Genomic DNA, 7,700 nt, shown 5'->3' with positions numbered 1-7,700 from the left:
ATGTGTTGTCGTGAGGTGTGACGTTTTGGGTCAATAAGGATGGAGCAGCAATTATCTTAATTTCTTAAACTCTGCCTTTAGCGAATTGCTGCTGCAGTTACTTGTCTGGCCTCAAGCCAACACTGGCAGCAGGAAGCTAAGCTTATGCATTAAAAACTCATTCATCCATGGATGTGAACACTGGATTACAGCATCACCATACCATGCAGATGCGTACATTTTAAAAACCATCCTTCTATATATATCCTTAAAAGCTTGAAGAGATTTTTGCAACAATGCTATAGCTTAAATGGTTTGGCATGTGTCTTTGTTATGCGGAAATAAGGACATTGAGCACACACATGTACGAAGGGCAATGGTGAAAGTTAAAATATAGAGATTATCGTTATTTTATTGGGTTCATGTACAAAAATAGTCCGTTGTCAGTATCAAGTCAATTCACACATAGATAAGGCTACTGGAATTAAATTCATTTTACTATAAGCCGAGCCTAACCATCAATAGGCATCTTCTCTAGATGTCTCTGTCGAAGCATTTGGGGAGAATCGTTGGGACGAAAAGTTTGGAAAATCAAGCACCAAATATAAGAAATGAAACTAGAAAAAATATATAAATAGTATTAAAACCTGAAAACGTAACAAATGTCATATGAAAACAAGTAAGGAAAGTCTAAAGTCGGGCGGGGCCGACTATATTATACCCTGCACCACTTTGTAGATCTAAATTTTCGATACCATATCACATCCGTCAAATGTGTTGAGGGCTATATATAAAGGTTTGTCCCAAATACATTCATTTAAATATCACTCGATCTGGACAAAATTTGATAGACTTCTACAAAATCTATAGACTCAAAATTTAAGTCGGCTAATGCACTAGGGTGGAACACAATGTTAGTAAAAAAATATGGGAAACGTTTAAATCTGAAGCAGTTTTGAGGAAACTTCGCAAAAGTTTATTTATGATTTATCGCTCGATATATATGTATTAGAAGTTTAGGAAAATTAGAGTCATTTTTACAACTTTTCGACTAAGCAGTGGCGATTTTACAAGGAAAATGTTGGTATTTTGACCATTTTTGTCGAAATCAGAAAAACATATATATGGGAGCTATATCTAAATCTGAACCGATTTCAACCAAACTTGGCACGCATAGCAACAATGCTAATTCTAAATCGGAGCAAAAAATTGGCCTCTGTGGTCATATGAGTGTAAATCGGCCGAAAGCTATATATTGGAGCTATATCTAAATCTGAACCGATTTCAACCAAATTTGGCACGCATAGCTGCAATGCTAATTCTACTCCCTGTGCAAAATTTCAACTAAATCGGATCAAAAAATTGGCCTCTGTGGTCATATGAGTGTAAATCGGGCGAAAGCTATATATGGGAGCTATATCTAAATCTGAACCGATTTCAACCAAATTTGGCAGGCATAGCTACAATGCTAATTCTACTCCCTGTGCAAATTGGGATAAAACTCTGCCTTCTGGGACCGTATTAGTCCATATCGGGCGAAAGAGCTATATCTAAATCTGAACCGATTTCAATAAAATTTGGCACACTTGACTATAGTACTAATTGTTCTTCTTGTGCAAATTTTTAAGCAAATTAGGGTAAAACTCTGGCTTCTGGGGCCATATAAGTCCATATCGGGCGAAATATATATATATATATATATATATATATATATATATATATATATATATATATATATATATATATATATATATATATATATATATATATATATATATATATATATATATATATATATATATATATATATATATATATATATATATATGGGAGCTATATCTAAATCTGAACAGATTTCTTCCAAGATCAATAGGGATCTATTCTGAGCCAAAACACATACTCGTGCCCAATTTGAAGTCGATTAGACTAAAACTGCGACCTAGACTTTGATTACAAAAATGTGTTCACGGACAGACGGACATCGCTATATCGACTCAAGAGCCCACCCTGAGCATTTTTGCCAAAGACACCATGTGTCTATCTCGTCTCCTTCTGGGCGTTGCAAACATATGCACTACCCAGCAAAAAAAGCGTCTCCAAAAAAGTACTGGAAATGTTCTTCTTGGATCCGGAAGTGGTGCAAAATTGACGCAGAAGTGATGAATTTAACATGGGCTTGTCATAGGATGGAAGTCCTCCATTTCAACAGCCGTTGCACTGAATTTGCATCACTTCTTTAGGTGTAATCCGAATTCAATGTTTTGGATGTAAATTAAAAAATTCTGTTAGATTTAGTCAAATAAATAATTTTTTTAATTTTTTTAAATTTTTAATGGATTCTAACGCTTGTCGGAAACGTTTGACCTCAAATATTTTGAAAAATTCACAATTTTTTCAGATTGGATTTAGCATTTTTTCGACAAAATTCAAATGATTTGTACCATTTTATGAATTCTTACTCTGTTTTTAACCTATTTGAAACAAAAAAAGTTAAAATTATCCATTAAAAGTATGAAAAAACCAAGTTGTAAAAAATCGAATTAAAGGAACTTCCTGCACCCTCAGAAAAAATCGCTTCTCTAACATATGTTCCAAACATATTTTGCAGGAAGCACATATATTAGTGGATACTGCCGAAACATTAATATGTTTGTTTTATGTGAATATATATGTTGTGAAGCATTTTGAGCCCAAAAATATTATATGCTTGGAAGAATTTTCCCCAAAGAAGATTGTGCTCATTCCCTCACATAATTTTCACTTCCACGATTTTTTTTAGTTCTTGGCACCTTTTTCTGTAATATAAATAATGTTGAAGAAATTATTAAATTTTATAATTTTACCTTTCGCCTGGACTGAGAATCGAACCGGGAACCATGCAATTTGTAAGCCAACACACTACCACTGGGCTACGTAGCTGTTACCAATAGACAAATATCGTTATAAGTTACATTTATATAACATAGTTTGCAGCGCCCACGAGCCGATGCAAACAAAACATTATTCAACAGAAACATATATTTGTTGGCCACGTGGAGCAGTGGTTAGCATGTCCGCCTTGCATGCAAAAGGTCCTGGGTTCAATCCCTACTCCGACCGAACACCATTTTTTTTTTTAATTTTTGTATTTATATTTTTATATTATTAAATAAAATTTTTACAATGAAACTTCGAAATGTGTGTTATTAAAGATTTACAGTCAGAAAAGAACAGTGCTTGATATAAACGAAATGGACTGAGCTTTTGGATAATTTTTTTATTGCAAAAATAACAATTTTGTAGCAAAAAACTGTTTTTGGTATAAAAGCTTGAAATGTTGGAAGGAATTCAAAAACTCTAACAAAAGAAGAACGTGGAGTCGAGTATAAACTTACATAAATAATTTTATAATATACACATAAATTTAGTTAGCCGTGAACAGTTTTTTACTAGCATTTAACACCATTTTAAATGCATTTAAAACTTATCGTGTTTTGTACTTAATTTCATTTTTACCCTTAGGGCCGGTATTAAGTTGGCATTATCGTTCTAAAATGACCCTGTTTTGCCCTTTACTTTTCTTTAATAATTCATTTTAAAGAAAATAACCTTTTTCAATTTTTTAGCAAAACTCGAACTTAATGCCCGCTTCCGAATGTCTATTCTCTTTACACGAGTATTCAAATTAAATAATATTTAGACTTTCCGAAACAACATACAAGCAGTTTCACAGAAATTGCTCTCTTTTGATTCTCTCGCTGTGTTATGTTGATATCTTTCGTCAACCCTCCCGGTTTCCATCTCTATTTCTTTCTCTATACTCTCTCTCTCTCTCTCTCTCTCTCTCTCTGTCGCTCTCTGAATAAAATATCACAACATATATATGTTTACTCGAAATTTGTAAATTTATATATGTTTACATTCACACATATTATTTTTATGAAATATTCATGCCCCAAACATAATATATTCTAACATATTAACATATGTGTCCCAAACATTTAGTGTTAGTTTAGGAACATTACATCTTTGCACTTAAATATATTGTGTTTAAAAATTGTGCCCGAAACACATTTTGTTTATATCGGAACATATGAAAAACATATTTTTCTAACAGTGTGGGTAGTTAAAATAAAGAACGTCATTGGGAGTGCATCTTCTGGAAGTGCTTTTAAAGTTGTGCCTTTGGAAGAACTTCCAAATTTTTTTACTGGGTAACTAATAATACCCTGTTCCACAGTGTGGTGCAGGGTATAATTAACCAAGGGTTGCATTACTAATGCGGAAAATCCTTTCACTCGAGTGCGAAGGATTTTCGACTAATCAGCATATCCTAATTCCTTTTTAAGATGCTGGAAAGACTGATAGATATTTATCTTATAACCAACATCGATTCAAAATCGCTTTCGAAACGACAACATGCTATGGACTACTGAGACCGCAACTACACCCTAAAAACTATGCAACTTACACTCGAAAACACATTCTGATTTGAGCATATATATGTTTAGGATTGGTCCAAACAAAATATTGTTTGTTGGGTTGAAACATATTACTTTTCACTTTAGACATACACTGATAGAAAAAACTTTTAATGACATTTCTTTGTGTATATTTATTTTAAGGCGCCAATTGGTTACTTCCATGTTTTTACTTGCAGCATACTCTCTCGGTCTCTCCTTCTAAACACATACATGTTTATAGGCCATTTCTAAATTAATATATGTTTGTATTTACACATATTAAAAAAAAAATGTTATGTCCCAAACGTAATATGTTCTAACACATTAACATATATGTCGTAAACATTTTATGCTTGTTTATGAAGATTACATGCTTGCACTTAAAAATAATAGGCTAAAAATTTGAACATATAAACATATAATTTTTACAACGAAACGGTCTTTTTATTCCGTGTAGTCAGCTTTATTGAAAGTTGGGTGGGCAAGTGGATTTTGGAGTATATTTTGAAGACCTGGAACATAAAATAGCGAAAATATTACCTGGATAATTTCATCTTCCCTGGCATCTTTCTCATTTCCACGAGGTTTATTTAGTTCTTTCCACCTTTTTCGGTTATACAAGAAATTATTTGAATTTATAATTTGTTTAAATTTTACCTTTGGCCTAGGCGGAGAATCGAAACGTGGCATACATTTCCAATTAGAGCAGTTCAGTACACTGAAAAAACAGTGAACCCTTTTCCATTGCAAAATGAACTAAACTGTAGTAATATTGACCATGATTTAGCCCTTAAGATTTTTTTCAACTTGTCTAGTTTATAATTCTCTTAAATTTTAGTTCATCTATAACATTGTAGTTTAGTTCATTTTTACAACACCATAAGATTTATATACCCCTACCAAGTTAAAAAGTCAGTATTATTTTGTTTTACTTGCTTATTTTGTGGGAAACCCGATAATAAAAATTGGTTAACAGTCTCTTTAAAATGTCGACGATTAAACTATTTTTAAATCAATCATTCCACAGTACAGAGAAATTAAATAATTAAAGGAACAGCAAACCGTTTTACTATTATGAAAATTTTCATACATTAAAATTAAACTTTCTTTAAGCAAAAGTACTTTATTATAAAAACTTATGATGAAAGTTCTTAATACAATGTTTTTTGTGAATAAAAATTATGACCACGTGGAACAGAGAGTAGTTCATTTGAACTCGCTGTTTGGTCATTTTGACTTATCCTTTTTTATTCATCGTAGGTAATTTTTTCACATATCTTGCTGGAAAAAAATGGAAACAATAATGAAAATTGCTAAAAATTAACACCATGTAATGAAATATAATTTTAATTCTTCATTTTAGCTTGTAACGTACCATATTTGGGGGCATTTTATCGAATGGTGTAAGGAATTCAACTTTTCTTTGGAAAACGTATCTCATAAAATTGGTACCTGAAACAATTAGAGAAATAATGAAGTATTCTATACAAACTCATAAAACTGTGTTGTTATCGATGTGAAGGATATAATAAAATAAATATTCTAGTTGAAAGAAAGCCAGAGTTTTAATATAAAACTTACCAATTCTCTATTAAATTGTACGCTGAGGGGAAATATAAAAAGTTGTCCAAATTTATTTGGGCTATTCTGAAATTAAATATTTATTTTTTACATTAAATAAAATTATTAAATAGGTTTCCAAAAAATCGAATGAAAAAAATAATATTATGCATAAAAAAACAAATATTCTGGTTAAAAAAAGTTAAAGAATCCTTACCAATTCACTATTAAATTACAAGCAAAGGAGTACCAACATTTTTTTCAAATTTTTAAGGGGTTATTCTGAAATTAAATATTTGTTTTTTTACATTAAAATATTACATTGGTTTCCAAAAAAATTGATTAAAGAAATACTAAAATAAGGTATTAAAAACCTATAATTTTGATGATAAAAAGTTCATAAAAACGTAAATATTCTAGTTGAAAGAAAGCCAAATTTTAAAAGAAAACTTACCAATTCTCTATTTTCGAACCCATCTGGAGTTGCTCTGAAATTATATATTGCTTTTACAACAAAGAAAAACATTAAACTGGTTTCCAAAAAAATGAATTAACAAATAATAATATACATAAATAATATTATTTTTAAAAGAAAGCCATATTAAAAAAACAATACTTACCAATTTATGGCTAAACTATACGCTGAGATATAACAAAAATTTTCCAAATTCATCTGGAATTGAATATTAATTTTTTACATTGAATAATAAAAATTTCAATACACTTTCAATTTCAACATATTTTCCTAAATATTCTTAATAACTTTTCTCGAAACTACCGATAAAATATTAATAACTTTCATTTAAAAGGTTTAATAAACAAACACCAATATATGTCTCAAAATTCCAAAATATTCCATGCCTTTATATTCCCTTGTTGCATATTAAAAGATGCAACAGCCCACGCCAACGCCAACTATACAACTGAAGCATGCCAAACAAAACCAAGCAAAGCCAAAACATTCCTACAACAACAAAAACACATGTGCCTTTATTGAAAACAACACCTCATCCAGCCAAATAAACCATCCGCGAATAACAAACACACACACACACAAACCACTAAATGGACAAAAATAAAAACAACCCCACGCTCATGTATACACAACAAAACTCAAGTAACATCATCTTTACATTAATCACATGCCACTATGCCGATAAAGATCTCTGTACTATGCATTAGTTCATCGCATCTGCTGACAATTTACTCTAAGAATAATATTCGTAAAGGCACACCAGTTTATGAACGATGAAACGTTTAACTTAAAATTTGCAAAATTTTCATGAAATGTTATCTACCATTTTTGACGAAAATGTATATAAATGTAATTACATGTGAACTAAAAATATTTCATTGGGTAATTTTTTACCAACAATTATTAACTATAGGAATTGTCAGTAAGAAATTCCTATCCACTTTCAAGTTCATTTTTCGTAAAAAAATATTTTCTCATACAAAAAAATCTTATAGTAAATTGCACTTATTATTTAGAAAATACTTTACATTTCACAAGTAGTTTTATAGCATAACAAACGAATTTTTAACTACCAGTTAAGAATTTTTTTAAGGAAATTTCCATCGTATTTTGTAGGCCATGAACTAAACGATTGCTACTTAGAATTTGTAAAATTTCCTTTCGAGTAGTTAATTTTCGTTGAAGATACGGAAAATGAACTAAAAATCTGGAAAATTCTTGTAATAAATTATTGTAAAAATCTT

The 7,700-nt window shown here is 30.6% G+C and overlaps 1 long non-coding RNA gene across 1 annotated transcript; it reads right to left on the bottom strand.

The window, feature by feature from the left end:
* Positions 1-5,785: 5,785 nt before the first annotated feature.
* Positions 5,786-7,106, bottom strand: LOC142236790 (uncharacterized). The gene is made up of 5 exons (XR_012722196.1): positions 6,602-7,106; positions 6,436-6,469; positions 6,199-6,263; positions 6,003-6,068; positions 5,786-5,873 (listed from the first exon to the last, which is right to left on the bottom strand). It is a non-coding gene; the product is annotated as an uncharacterized LOC142236790 (long non-coding RNA).
* Between the last annotated feature and the right edge of the window lie 594 nt (positions 7,107-7,700).

This window comes from Haematobia irritans, chromosome 4 (assembly GCF_050003625.1).
Source record: "Haematobia irritans isolate KBUSLIRL chromosome 4, ASM5000362v1, whole genome shotgun sequence".
Taxonomy (NCBI): domain Eukaryota; kingdom Metazoa; phylum Arthropoda; class Insecta; order Diptera; family Muscidae; genus Haematobia; species Haematobia irritans.
The sequence above is the reverse complement of the archived record's forward strand: the minus strand, read 5'-3'. Positions and strand labels throughout refer to the sequence as shown.